The sequence below is a fragment of the Engystomops pustulosus genome, chromosome 6 (genome assembly GCF_040894005.1).
Source record: "Engystomops pustulosus chromosome 6, aEngPut4.maternal, whole genome shotgun sequence".
In the NCBI taxonomy this organism is placed as follows: Eukaryota; Metazoa; Chordata; class Amphibia; order Anura; family Leptodactylidae; genus Engystomops; species Engystomops pustulosus.
The window spans coordinates 176096114-176111969 of NC_092416.1; the positions used below are offsets into that span (position 1 = coordinate 176096114).

Genomic DNA, 15856 nt, shown 5'->3' on the forward strand with positions numbered 1-15856 from the left:
GGAGCTTCAATGTGTAACTCCACTCCTATTGCACCCTGATCTATCGTAGATTTATTCTGTATCGCTGCCCTTAAACATTCGTATTGGCGCTTTTCTCTACTTACAATTCACTAGTTTTAGGTCCAACATTCTGGGGCACATTTACTTACCCGGTCCACGGAGTTCACCAAAAGTGCATTGTCCGTGTATAGTACACTGTACCATGATTCACTGAGATCATGCGCCCGATATCCTGCATGTGTGGCTTCCCCGCTCAGGTCCCCGGAGTTCACCTTCTTCTTCCTGATGCATGTAAGTGCATTGTGTTGCGACATAATTTAAAAGTTAAATCCCGCCCTCAGTCCAAATCAGTCGGATTGTCCGACAGCCCGCCCCCGATTTCTGCAGCATACCCGTCAAAGCCGTGCAATCCCCAAAAACAGCGCACAGTCCACAAAAAGTGTGATCCACCACCCTTAGTAAATGAGTGCCTCTGTGTTTTATAAATCTCATTATTAATAGCTCCAAATCTAATGAATAGGCTACAAAATATGAAAATTAAAACTCTATTAGGTATTGTACTCAGGGTATGTCCTCACACTGCTGTGCTGTGGGCTCTCTGCGGCCAGGGTTACCTATTGTCTGTGGAGAGATCTGTAATCTCTTTGTGTATGTTGTTAGTAGCAGCAGGACAGTGATATGGATTTTTATTCCAGGATTGTAGCAATGGGGGCAAGTCCTCACACTGCTGTGCTCTTAGATCTCTGTATAAACCTTCTCCACAACCACTCCTGTCTATTCCCTGGGACTGCTGTAGTATTTGCACAGAAGCCTGCTACAAGTGTGAGGACACATTCATATCACTGAATATCAATCCATTATTTCCACGCATGCTGCTTCTTACGCAAAGTTGTGGTTATACATCTCTCCTGGGACAATACCTAACACTGGCTGCAGAGAGATAAGAGCACAGCAGGGTGAGGATACAGTTGGAAAAGCCCTAATCCTAGAATATAAAACCATATATCACAGTCCTGCTGCCACTAACAACATACACAAAGGTATGATTACACATCTCTATTGGGACAATGCCTAAAACTGGCTGCTGAGAGCACAGAGCACATCAGTGTGAGGACACGCCCACATTGCACTTGGCATAGCTACAATCCCAGAGTATTAATCTATTAATGTCACAGTCCTACTGCATCATATGATCTCTCTTGTACAGCAAATCCTCGTCCTCTTAGTCATCTCCAAATCTACATCCAAAATCTGTCAGAAACAAGTGTTTTTCCCAGGTAATGTCATTACTCACAGTGTACGATTATCCCTCCTGACATGTTATAGATGAGTGTCCAATGAGAAAAATTCATTAGCTCTCTATATAATGAGTCACATGGCTCTTATCTGGAGGTACAGCACAATTTAAAGGGACACGACTGCCTATATAAGCATGGATGAGTTCTACAGTAAAATGCGCCATACTGCAACTTTAACTGTAAACTGTTTAAGAGCTAATAAACTTACACTCAATTGTAACTTGATGTTTCCTAAACAGATTTTTTATTTTTTAGGATGTGACTGAGCCCATCATGGATCAGTTCCTGCTGTAAGCTTACCTCTGCTGAATCCCTGACCACTATACTGCATATGTCTCTTCCTGCAACTTTTACATCTATAAGGTCCTACATGCCTTCTGGTAACAATCCTACTCATCCTCTTTAAAGTTATTCCATGTGGGTTTTTAACACTGGAGGCTATAGAATTCATGTGGACCCCTGTGGTGCATAGACTGATTTAGCATCAGGCAGTTTAGGCTTGTGCCTAGGGGCACAGGTTGAGAGAATGTGACCTTACTGAAGGATGTACAGATTGGAGATTTACTATGTTAATGAATTCTAATTCAACTCAAACCCTTCAAACATCTGGCGTAACCTGCTTTGCGCATTTATTAGAATTTCCAATAATCTAAGCTATTTAAAGGGGATTTCCAGTGTTGTATATTGATGACTTAGGGAGGCACGGTGGCTAAGTGGTTAGCATTACAACCTTACAGCGCTGAAGACCTGGGTTCATGTCCTCACTGTGTTTGCGTGGGTTTCTTCCCGGTCCTCCGGTTGCCTCCCACACTCCAAAAACATACTGTTAGGTTGATTAGATTGTGAGCCCCATTGGGGACAGGGACCGATTTGGCAAGTTTTGTGCAGCGCTGCGTAATCTGTGTGTGCTATATACATAAAGGAATTATTATTATGACTTATCCTTTGGGTCAGGTCAGTTAAGGTCAGACAGGCAGAACCCCTGTGATAAGCAATATCTTGTAAAATAGCTCCATTTTCTGTGTAGTGGTTGAGTTGTGTTACTACAGATCAGCTCCCATTCATGTGAATACTAGTTGAGCTGCAGTTCCCAGTCCAGCCACTACACCGATAATGGAGCTGTTTCTCTGTGTTACTTCTAATACTGAAGGAAACTCTTCAATCAGATTGATTGGATCCTTGATCGTCAGACCCTATACAACATACATACCATATACACCCACAGCACAGAGTTACAAAGGAATGTTTCTACTCCCCCCCCCCCCCAGCTCCAGACATTTGAAACATTGTAACATAACCAAAATTCTTGGGGGTATTTTCCAAACTTAGAATCAATTGTTCTATAAACTGAGGATGGAATAGGATGTAGGCAGCGCCATTCTCCGTGTAGTGGCTGAACTGTGTAACTACAGATTAGCTACTATTCAAATCAATAGGAGCTGATCTGCAGTAATCTGGTCTGACCACTACACGAAGCACGGCGCTGTCTGCTTCCTGATCCGCTCTTTGCAGAGAACATCTGTGCAGAGATAAGTCTGATATTGAGGAGCTATTCTATCAATATTTTTATACCATCAAATCCCTTTAAGTCAGATTTTGAAGCTCGGCTGCAGATGTCTAATATCCCAAAAAACAAACAAACAAAAATGGAAAAACCGGCACCACAAAGCGACTGGGATGACACAACATCTACAGACAGTGCCTGAGGTTTCAGACCAGGTAGGAAACGGACAGACTGGACGGTCCCTGCGGGTGTCGCCCACCACATAATTCTATGTTTTTGTGTTTTATTTTAAAGGGATTTATTTTTTTTTATACAATATGTAAAAATAAAACAATCTGCACAGCATTTTCCAGCCAATAAATATACTCTTCCCAATATTTCATGTTATTCCTGGCAGCGGCTGAGGACAACTGCTTGGTGTAACACGTGTTTATAATAGATGGAAGCCTGGGCTAGCGTAATATAAATAGTCAGTCCACCCCTGGAAGCATTAGAAGTATTAGCCGCAATGCTCTATACACTCTGTAAATAAATGTTATGATTGCCAGCTCTGCTGTGGGTAAATAAATCTGCCGGGCTCCGGGCGAGGAAGCTAAGGAGGGTTACATTATGTTACGGCTGCAGGAAATTCAGTGTACAAAAGTGTATTTCTGTCTCTGTACATCATATATAGAATGAATCCACATAAATAGTTCCGTCACCATGTATATACATGACATTACTTATCCTGTACTGATCCTGAGTTACATCCTGTATTATACCCCAGAGCTGTACTCACTATTCTGCTGCTGGAGCAGTCACTGTGTACATACATGACATTACTTATCCTGTACTGATCCTGAGTTACATCCTGTATTATACTCCAGAGCTGCACTCACTATTCTGCTGCTGGTGCAGTCACTGTGTACATACATGACATTACTTATCCTGTACTGATCCTGAGTTACATCCTGTATTATACCCCAGAGCTGCACTCACTATTCTGCTGCTGGTGCAGTCACTGTGTACATACATGACATTACTTATCCTGTACTGATCCTGAGTTACATCCTGTATTATACCCCAGAGCTGCACTCACTATTCTGCTGCTGGTGCAGTCACTGTGTACATATATGACCTTACTTATCCTATACTGATCCTGAGTTACATCCTGTATTATACCCCAGAGCTGCACTCACTATTCTGCTGCTGGTGCAGTCACTGTGTACATACATGACATTACTTATCCTGTACTGATCCTGAGTTACATTCTGTATTATACTCCAGAGCTGTACTCACTATTCTGCTGCTGGTGCAGTCACTGTGTACATACATGACATTACTTATCCTGTACTGATCCTGAGTTACATCCTGTATTATACCCCAGAGCTGCACTCACTATTCTGCTGCTGGTGCAGTCACTGTTTACATATATGACATTACTTATCCTATACTGATCCTGAGTTACATCCTGTATTATACTCCAGTGCTGCACTCACTATTCTGCTGCTGGTGCAGTCACTGTGTACATACATGACATTACTTATCCTGTACTGATCCTGAGTTACATCCTGTATTATACCACAGAGCTGCACTCACTATTCTGCTGCTGGTGCAGTCACTGTGTACATACATGACATTACTTATCCTGTACTGATCCTGAGTTACATCCTGTATTATACTCCAGAGCTGCACTCACTATTCTGCTGCTGGTGCAGTCACTGTGTACATACATGACATTACTTATCCTGTACTGATCCTGAGTTACATCCTGTATTATACTCCAGAGCTGCACTCACTATTCTGCTGCTGGTGCAGTCACTGTGTACATACATGACATTACTTATCCTGTACTGATCCTGAGTTACATCCTGTATTATACTCCAGAGCTGCACTCACTATTCTGCTGCTGGTGCAGTCACTGTGTACATACATGACTTTACTTATCCTGTACTGATCCTGAGTTACATCCTGTATTATACTCCAGAGCTGCACTCACTATTCTGCTGCTGGTGCAGTCACTGTGTACATACATGACATTACTTATCCTGTACTGATCCTGAGTTACATCCTGTATTATACCACAGAGCTGCACTCACTATTCTGCTGCTGGTGCAGTCACTGTGTACATACATGACATTACTTATCCTGTACTGATCCTGAGTTACATCCTGTATTATACTCCAGAGCTGCACTCACTATTCTGCTGCTGGTGCAGTCACTGTGTACATACATGACATTACTTATCCTGTACTGATCCTGAGTTACATCCTGTATTATACCCCAGAGCTGCACTCACTATTCTGCTGCTAGTGCAGTCACTGTGTACATACATGACATTACTTATCCTGTACTGATCTTGAGTTACCTCCTGTATTATACCCCAGAGCTGCACTCACTATTCTGCTGGTGCAGTCACTGTGTACATACATGACATTACTTATCCTGTACTGATCCTGAGTTACATCCTGTATTATACCCCAGAGCTGCACTCACTATTCTGCTGGTGCAGTCACTGTGTACATACATGACATTACTTATCCTGTACTGATCCTGAGTTACATCCTGTACATCCCATTTATTAAAGTGTTTGCTCCAGTTTTCTGTCTGACTTTGCGCTGAATGGAACATGCAAACTGCTTGTACATGTATTTATAAAGTGTCTGCGCCAGTTTTGTGTTGCGTCTGCTCTGTATCCGAATACACAGAAAAATATGCACCTTAAAGGTTTGCGACATCTTTATTACTGACGTGCACCACAATTCTGCAGCCTGAATACAGTGCACCACAAAAAAATGGTGCCCACTTCCCGCCCAGTGCAGAGGGTGCCAGGTTAATGGAGGCCGTGCACCAGGTTTTGATGAATTTGCCGCACTCTGCACACTCCACAGGCAAACTGCACATAGATCTGATAGACGTGGATGATTGTGACTATAAGATGACAAAATTTGCTATTTTTTAAAGTTATGTGTTTTATTTCAGTGAGCAAGATTTCTTCTCGCTGTCTGAATGGAACCATTCTTGCCGATAACCTTCATATCTTGCACGTCCTGCGCTTTGTTACAATTGTATCCAGTCTAGATAATCGCTATTGTGCCGAATTTTACAATGTATCAGCTTGCAGTATATACAGTTAACCTAATAGAAGAACTTTGCAGGACTGTGAAAAATAGATTTATATTCTGGGATTGTAGCTTCTCCAATGCAATGGGGAGGTGTCCTCACACTGCTGTGCTCTTAGTTCTCTTCATTAATTTACTCTACAGCCCCCACCTCCCCCATTCTGCTCTGAGTAACTTTTTTTTTTTTAACCAGAACCCAGCAACAGCTTTTACTTGGAGTAAACAGCTTTTACTTGGAGTAGTTCAATGCAGAGAGCTACTAGCACAGCAGTGTGAGGACATGCTTTCAGAGCAGTTAGTGATGCTAAAATCATAGAATCTATATTTCACAGTCCTGCTGCTACTAACAACATCCAGAAATCTATGATTCCACATCTCTCCATGGTTTTTACCGTACATGGTCTTCAGTTTTACATGGTCAACCCTGATGTTACACTCCCTTTAATTACAGAAGACTAGGGCCACTTTGCAACGAGGGTGTAACTTGAGGGGGTTCAGAGGGTGCGGTTGCAACCGGGCCCAAGAGGCTTTGGGGGCCCATAAGGTGTCACTTTGCCATATGAGAAGACTAGTACTATAAACCATACATTATAGTCGGGGCCCTGGGACAAAGTTTGCACTGGGGCCCATCAGCTTCAAGTTATGGCAACATGAGATTCTGCAGACTCATATAATGTAATTGCATCATAATTCGTATGATCCCACATCGCGCCTCTGCACTTTTACACTTTTTACGGACCCCACGGTTGCAGACATAACGCCTCGCACCCCGTACAACCACACCTCAAGGGGTTAAAGCCCTATTAATCTGTCAGACTGAAACTGTACATGACGCTTCCTATCTCACCTTCAGACAAATAAATGGATCCGTCTGCGTAATCTAAAACTGCCCGCCTTATGTTTTCCAAAAAAACAGCTCGGATCACAGTCCGGCACCAGCAACGAGCGAGACGGCACAGTTTGGGTTTCAAAGAAAACTCACATTCCCGCTACCTGTTTGTGCAGATTCCCTGGTAATGTACAGAGGACATAATTGTTTATTTGGAGAAGTAAAGTTGTGGAAATGTAGTTGCAGAGTGTAATGTGGTCAGCACATGTTTGTACGAGCTACCTGTGTTTACTTAATAGGTTTCAGATGGCGGAGCACAAAAGAGGCTCACATCTATGTAACCCAAGGGCGAGCAATGGCTGTGGCCCCACTCCAGCCGGGAAACAAACAGTGTGGCCCCCGATATCTGTCCGTTATGTGTAATTCTGGATCTGTCCACAGGGGTCACTATTCCGATGGAATTTATCCATGTGATCGCTCCTAATAAATGTAATTTATGCACTAGGGCAGTGGTGGTGAACCTATGGCACTGGTGCCAGAGGCGGCACTCGGAGCCCTCTCTGTGGGCACCCAGGCCATCACCCCAGCATGAAGTTCACCAGACTGGACTCAAAGAATCTTCCTCCAGAATCTTCCTACAATGATAGAAGAATGTGTGCTTCTCCTTTCAACTGCGTTGGTGTCTTTAGGAGGCTGAACGATTGAAAGTTGTCAATGAACAAGGAGAAATAAATTACTGCTTAAATTGCTGCGCTGGCACTTTGCAATAAATCAGTGGCTCTTGGTTGAAGTTTGGGCACTTAGGCTCTAAAAGGTTCACCATCATTGCACTAGGGTTTTCTTCCCAGTATCTGATGCAGGATAGTTAGCAATGTAGTTGGGAACCTGCGCGGAATCAGACCAAGGACATTTGTCTGGAGTTTGTATGTTCTCCCTCTGTTTCCAGGAGGTACTACTGGTGGGTCAATCATTTTTTTATGACATAGGCCTAGGGTACAGTATCGGACTGGAGCGTCTTCCAGCCATGAGATAAAATCACTATAGGGGTCCGAATCTTCATCTTCCCCAAAGAAATAGACTTTAGTAGACTCCAAATTAGGTTGTCTTCTTCTATATCTTTGGGGTTGAGTATCAGGTAAGTGACTGGTCCCCATGGAGTGTCCTCTGCCCATGGGCAAGAGGGCATTATGGTTTCTGACTAAGTAATTTGGCTATTGAAGATGCAGCCATTGAGGGTCTTGGGTGGGCTGCTTTACAGTCGTGTGAGGTTGATGTCCTGGATGTTCTGGCGATGGACATGAGGAAAATGAGACTGTAAGCCACATGGGTGACAAAAAAAAGACAATTTGGGATTAAAAACTCTACAACTTCAAGTTTGGAAGGGTCTTAGAGAGTATCAAAGGCTTGACCTAGAGTCAGTGTTCCTTGGGTCTACCAGATACAATGGGGCACATTTACTTACCCGGTCCAGTCGCGATCCAGCGGCGGGTTCTCTGACGTTGATTCGGGTCCGGCCGGGATTCACTAAGGTCCGTGCGCCGATATTCACCAGGTGTCGCTGCTGCGCCGAGGTCCGCCGGAGTTCACCTGCTTTTTTCTGGTGTATGTGAGTGCTTGATCTTGCGACACAAATGGCTTTTTAAATTCCGCGGTTTGTCCGAATCCTTAGGGTTGTCCGGTGGCCACGCCCCCCGATTTCTGTCGCGTGAAAGTCGGCGCGATTGCGCCAAAAATCGATCGCGTGCGCCACAATCCCGTGAAATACAGCGCAAAGTGGAAATATTCGGGAAAAATCCAACGGATTCGCGGCTGCGGACCCTTAGTAAATGTGCCCCAATGTTTCTGTGGGCTCACCCGTTAGCATCCTCTAGGATATGGACCCTAGTAGCCTCAAGATTAGATTGTCGTCTGCTTTATCTCTATAATAATAATCTTTATATGGCGCTTTACAAATCATGGGCGACATAACCAAATAAAATAAGACAATACAAGTAAAACACGGTCATAAGGAAACAATAGGAGTGAGGGCCCTGCTTGCAAGAGCTTACAGTCTCTAGGGTCCAGTGTTGAGTTTGATGACCCTCAGAATCATCTCAGGTTCTCATACACTTTAGCTGAATATTGGCCTTACCGTTATGTTTAGGCCACTCCATAGAAGCATAGTATGTGCAAGAACAAGCCCAAGTGAACCTTGGGTGTACCTTCACACTGCTGTGCTCTTGACTCTCTGCACTATAGTTCCTTCCCTCTACTTGAGTAACAGCTTCAGCAGGCAGTTGGTTGAATCCTATGGCAGTAACTCAGAGCAGAAGTGGTTGTTGAACTGCTCAATGAAGAGTTAAGTGAACAGCAGTGTGAGGACACGCCCAATAAGCGTTTCACAGTCCTGCTGCTCCTAACGTGATAAGCAGAGATGCCTACACAGCTCTCCAGCGATACTAAAGAACACTGTCTTATGGAGTACAGGGTCAAAGCAGAGAGACAAGAGCACAGCAGTGTGAGGACACTTCAGACGTGCACTCTGAGAAGCTACAATCCTAATATATAAATCCATATATCACAATCCTGCTGCTAATAACAACATATATGATTCTGCATCTCTCCAGTGACAATACCTAACTCTAGAGCACAGAGCACAGCAGTGTGAGGAAACACCCGCAGTAATACTTATTTAAGAGCACAGCAGTGCAAGGACACATCCTTCATTACAATCCTGATATATGAATCTATATATCACAGTCCTGATGCTACTAACAACATACACACAGGTATGACTGCACACAGGTATGATACCACACTGGAGGTATAGAGCACAGAGCACAGCAGTGTGAGGACACGCCCCTATTACAATCCTAGAATATAAATCCATATATCACAGTCCTGCTGCTCCTAACAGCATTCACACAGGTATGATTTGCACATCTTTCTCGGAACAATACCTAACACTAGAGAGAGCACAGAGCACAGCAGTGTGGAGAAACACCCGCAGAAGTACTTAATTAAGAGCATAGCAGTGTGCGAGGACACATCCTTCATTACAATCCTGAAATATAAATCCATATATCACAGTCCTGCTGCTCCTAACAACATGCACATAGATATGATTACACATCTCTTCATAGACAATACTTAACACTGGAGGTATAGAGCACAAAGCACAGCAGTGTGAGGACACTCTCACAGAAGCAGAAATTCTTAATAAAGAGCAGAGCAGTGTGAGGACAAGCCCCCATTACAATCCTAGAATATAAATCCATATATCACAATCCTGCTGCTCCTAACAACATACACACAGGTATGATTACACATCTATTCATGGACAATACCTAACACTGGAGGTATAGAGCACAGCAGTGTGAGGACACACCCCCCATTACAATTTTAGCATATAAATCCATGTATCACAGTCCTGCTGCTCCTAACAACATACACACAGGTATGATTACACATCTATTAATGGACAATACCTAACACTGGAGGTATAGAGCACAGAGCACAGCAGTGTGAGGACACACCCCCATTACAATTTTAGCATATAAATCCATGTATCACTGTCCTGCTGCTCCTAACAACATGCACACAGGTATGATTACACATCTATTCATGGACAATACCTAACACTGGAGGTATAGAGCACAGAGCACAGCAGTGTGAGGACACACCCCCATTACAATTTTAGCATATAAATCCATGTATCACAGTCCTGCTGCTCCTAACAACATACACACAGGTATGATTACACATCTATTCATGGACAATACCTAACACTGGAGGTATAGAGCACAGAGCACAGCAGTGTGAGGACACACCCCCATTACAATTTTAGCATATAAATCCATGTATCACAGTCCTGCTGCTCCTAACAACATACACACAGGTATGATTACACATCTATTCATGGACAATACCTAACACTGGAGGTATAGAGCACAGAGCACAGCAGTGTGAGGACACACCCCCATTACAATTTTAGCATATAAGTCCATGTATCACAGTCCTGCTGCTCCTAACAACATGCACACAGGTATGATTTGCACATCTCTCCAGGTACAATACCTAACACTGGCTTCAGCTTTGCATACAGAGAATCCCTTTAAGACTTTTTTGTTTAATTCTTGAGACTGTTTTGACAGAAGATACATAGTAACACAAGCAATGTACTAACGTTCCGTCAGCCCCAAGCGGGGAGACACAGACGTTTTTTCCATCTCTCCCTGTAATTTGCAGCCTTCCTTAGCCCCCTGACTCACAAAGTGGAGGAGGACGGCTGGTGGGTTGGTGACTTCTGGAACTTGTAAAAATGTTTGTTTTGGTTCTGTTCAGCCGACTTTGCTGATGCTGAACCCTCCCTTCAACAGCGAGTCATTTGGAAATCTTATCTGCCAGGCTCAGGTTCACTTGAAACTATGATTTATTTGAAAAATATCGAGGACTGCTCCCGGATCAGTTAAGTTTGCGGAGGGCGGGGGGCCGTTTATTTATCTAGGTCTTATTTATTTAAAAACTTCACCTTTCTGCGCCACTGCATAATAAACACGACTCCAGCTTATTTAACGGAGACAGGGCAACCGCCATAGAGTCCTATGTGTTGATGTAGCCCAAAGCTTAACCCTTCTATGCCTGGGGGGTTGGTCGGGGGTACTGCCTTGCCTCAGTCTGCACCCGTCTCTTGCACGAAGGGCTCGGTTGACCTTGATTTCCCCTTTATTATATTTATTTACAGACCCCGGAGCCGCCAGGAAGAATAAAATTGCAGCTAATCTGTTGAGGAGTTTTGGAATTCCAAGAGCAAGTGAAAAGTCTGCGGATAAGAGGAACGAGAATCCCAATGTGTTATATATTTGACGGGATAATTGGGTGAAACTTCTAGAATGAGGTCCTTAAAGGAGGGGGTTTAGTTTAATTATATGGCTGATCTTTTTGTAGGTCTTTAATAACAGATTGGTGAGGGTCTGATACCACCAACGCTTAAAGGGGGTTTCCAGCTTAAATATATTGATGACCTATTGATAGGAGAAGATGTCAATATGAACTTGGTGGTGGTCTGACACTTGGGACCCTCACTGTCTGGCTGATAATGGCTTCCCCTGACACCAGAATGAAGACAAAAGTTAGACAGCTCCATTCCCTGTGTAGTGGTGGACCAGGGAACTGCAGTGCTCGAGCGGAACTGTAATAACACAGCCAGTAGAGAAAGCTTATTGATGTGAGATTGATGTAGATTATCTCATCTGCTTGGTGGTCTCTTGATACTCCATTGATGGCAAGTGAAATAGGGATTAGGCTGAAGACTTTCAACATGCCTGATCCTTCCATTGTCAGTGAGAAAACCACCCCAGAGGAGTCCAATAGTATAATAAATAAAGAAATAGATGTTACCTACATCACCGTCTCCATGACTGCCTTAGGGTATGTTAAAATGTTTCAGATTTGACACAAATTATCTCCTGCATATAAAGTGGATTTCCATTGGAAGGTTCCTGGATAGATCTTTATCACAGGGAATATTTCTGCTATTATCTGCAGCAAATTTGTAATAATCTAAGACTAAACCGTATGTAGTAAATGATGGATGTCAGATTAACATGTATGTATGTGAACATTGTCTAATAGCATGAGGTTTATAGAAATTCTGGTGCGGAAAATATGGCTTGTGGAATAACCGCTACAATGTTGCAACCATAATGTAATACATGTGAGCATATCAACTCTCTGCTTCCTAAGGTGAGCTATAGAACGGTATCCCCTCTGCCCCATCAGTTAGTAACATATTAGGTCATATTTTTAGTAAGTGGGTTCCCTATGCAGTGTCTTACACCTATGCTGACATCTGTTTTGAAGAGACACTTTTTTTCAGTGTTAGATCCTGCTTTGTAGACAATAACTGCGCCCCTAATACTGCCACCCGTCTTGCTGCAGGTGGTGCTGCCTGAGGCAAAAGGCTCAACTCGCCTCATGGCGAATACTTAGGACAGAGTAGCACTCAAGGGCTTGTACCCACCAGATCCACTAGAACAGTGGTGGTCCCCTGATTCTTCCTCTTCAGGGGAGCCTGGACGGAAGCTACAATCCAAATGTCTCCTGCTTTCTATTGTATTGGTGTCCTCAGGGCGCCAATATGATTGAAACTTGTGATACAGCAGAGACCAATAGGTTACTGCTCAAATGATCATGTTGGCACTTTGCGACATAAAAGTGGGTTTTGGTTGTAGTTTGGGCACTCTGTATCTAAAAGGTTCGCCATCACTGCACTAGAACAACCTGATCGGAGGAAATCCGACTGCTGGGAGCCCCACCAATTCCAAGAACAGATGCCCACCGATCACAAGAATGAAGGTCCTGTTTTGCTGCTCCATTCAATACTGTAGGAGTGTTGGAAATTGTGGGGCACCGCACTGAACTATCTCCTTCACTATGAACCCCAGATTGGTAAAGCAGAGCTTAATTTGCCGCTTCATCATTGAGTGAGAGCGGGACCCTCGTTCTTGGCACTAAGCGGATTGTTAAACCTTAGATTTACTTAGTTGGCTTCAGTTCCTCCTTAATATTGCACAAAAAAGTTACGATTGCATTTGTTACCTGTTTTGTGTTTTATATGACCATGTTTGTTAAAATTATGTTACTAAAAATGACTTGATTCAGCAAAAAATATTGCACAAAAACTTAGGGGCAGTATCATATCCTCTGACCTCAGGGGCCAAAAATATTAGTTTTTTGCATCATTTTCAATCATTCTATTGCAATATTGACCAGTCACCTTGAATGTATGTAAAGGACGTGATATTTATGGGGGCACCCAATATTTTTATGTTGTGTGTTTCCTTCTAGCTGAGATCCGGAGGGCTCTCTCCATCACATGACCATATTTCAAGTAAAAATGACTGAAGAGTAAAGCTTCATACTCCCATGTAGAACGTGTATGTTTAGTATCAAGGATGTGGCTAGATCCTCTGCTTTGAGATCTTGAAGACCTTTTCTAAGATCCGTAGCCCACCTAAGTGAAGGTGACTTGTAGGTGTTCTCCTAAGGGTCCAGTTCCCAAGGCATGGGTCCAACAATATGCAACGACCAAGATCAGAATTGTGATTATCTTATTCCAAGCCCCTCCAGATGTTCTTCTTGTAACTTTATTTCAGATTTTCTTCTCCTTGGAAGGTCCAGACCTCTCCAAGATCCATATCTCCGATACATACAGATGGATATGCCATCACTGAACCCTAAACTGATGACCTCCTTTATTATATTACTGGCTGGTTCCACCTGAATGTATCTCCTAAGTGTCCTTCTAAACTGCTTTGAAGTTTCATTGCCTTCCACCTCTACTCCCTACTTACAATATGAGACTTAAAAAACAACCTTAAAGCTTAAAGAGATAAGGATTATATCTGAGATTCCCAATTATAAACCTCTGAGATTTCCAGGAATCTACTTTATGGAGAACCGTGATCCTTTGGTTTTTGGAATCAATCAATGTCCAAGCTCATGGATTCTTATGACGTCTCTGAAGAAAGGTTTGGGCAGAACTCTCCATTTACAACCCTTAATATTGCCAAAACCTACTGCTCTTCCACTCATTTTGGAGATAAGAGAACTTGGGACATGAAGCCTTTTCCAAACTCAGGATAGTTATATATATATATTTTTGCAGGATGTAATGGATGTCAACAGAAGTTTGAGGACTTTTTAAAGTCTCATTGAGGACTTTTTAAATTTTGGGTTACTTTTTATATCATCTATCACTCCTGTTACCCTTCCCAGCAGGCAGTGGAGCCAATTCCTCAGACCATCCATTAAAATAGATGGAGTCCCATTAGCAGTCACATGATCTAAATCTTTTGGGAGTTTATGTAGGACCAGGACCTATTTTGGATCCTGCACAGCAAAAAATTGCTCTTGGACCTGATCTAGGAGTTCTCTATGTGCCATGGTGATCACCCATAATTTGGCCAAATGTCAGATATGGGAGATGTGACATAACCTTACATGGAATCTGGTTCAGACCATAGAGAATTCATTGAGTTGTTACATATGTAGGATAATTCTAAGAACATTGCAGGGATAATAGTAATATACAGATGTAGCAGAGCTGGACAGGTTCTTTACAACATCCTAGGTCTGCCGTAGGATAAGCTAAATTCCTCTATATGACAACATAGAACACCTGTGTCCCTGACGCACCTCTGATTTCCTCTTTTTTTGGGTAATAATTAGTTTTTAGTAAAAGGTGGTCGTACAAAGAGGGGACATTACATTTGCAGCCTTAGGTAACAAGTCAATTATCTGTACATAACAAATACCTGATCACTGCAGCGATGCGAGGGGCTAGGATGTCAGCACCGCGCGCCTACAGGTGGGCCCGCTGGGGCATGAATTGGCCTGAATGGTTATGTGAAGGCTGCATTTAGGAACAATTCACACACTGCAAGAAACACTTCCAAGTTTTGCAATTGCCAATGAAATAATAAAATTCTGCAAATAATCTGATGAATGTGAATACATCCTTATAGTATAGTGCGCACGGATTGCTGGTCATGGCACATCTTATAAGTGATGTCCTAAGTGATCTCTTATAGGTGGAGCAGGGACCTAGTATATTGAGTCACTAAATAGTCACTAAATTGTCACTAAATAGTCAAAACGCCAAGTCAGCCCTGCTACAACTTACACTCTGTCAGATGCATTTGGGTCCTAACTAAGCATTTGTCCCTATTATCATCCAGTCCTGTATATATTACATATATTATAATCCCAATCAATTTCCCCAGTATAGATAACATCAATAACTACATAATCCACATAGACTGACTCACAGTATTATCCAGGAATTCTATACAATCATAGCAAATCCCATCAAAATCCCATCCCGGAATACTTGTCCTTTACTCATTAGCATTGGGCGCTCTTACCCACTGAGCCTGCACCACATTCCCAGCAATATCCTCTATGTAAAATTCCAAACACTGTACAAAAAAGTGCCTTCTAAAATGTAATAACATTATTAGAAAATAGAAAAGATAGAAAAAAAAGAGATTTTATCGTAGTGAAAAAAATTATTATATAATATTGAAAATTGTTACTATTGTTATGGAACGTATCATTAGTATTATTTATGATTTTTCTATTA

At 42.7% G+C, this 15856-nt stretch overlaps 1 long non-coding RNA gene across 1 annotated transcript in view; it reads left to right on the top strand.

Moving 5' to 3' along the window:
- The window catches only part of LOC140065079 (uncharacterized), a 44789-nt gene extending 42177 nt beyond the window's left edge, over positions 1-2612 (top strand). The window contains exon 3 of the long non-coding RNA XR_011847859.1: positions 1554-2612. This is a non-coding gene — a long non-coding RNA (uncharacterized lncRNA). The remainder of the gene's footprint in view (positions 1-1553) is intronic.
- The last annotated feature ends 13244 nt before the right edge of the window (positions 2613-15856 follow it).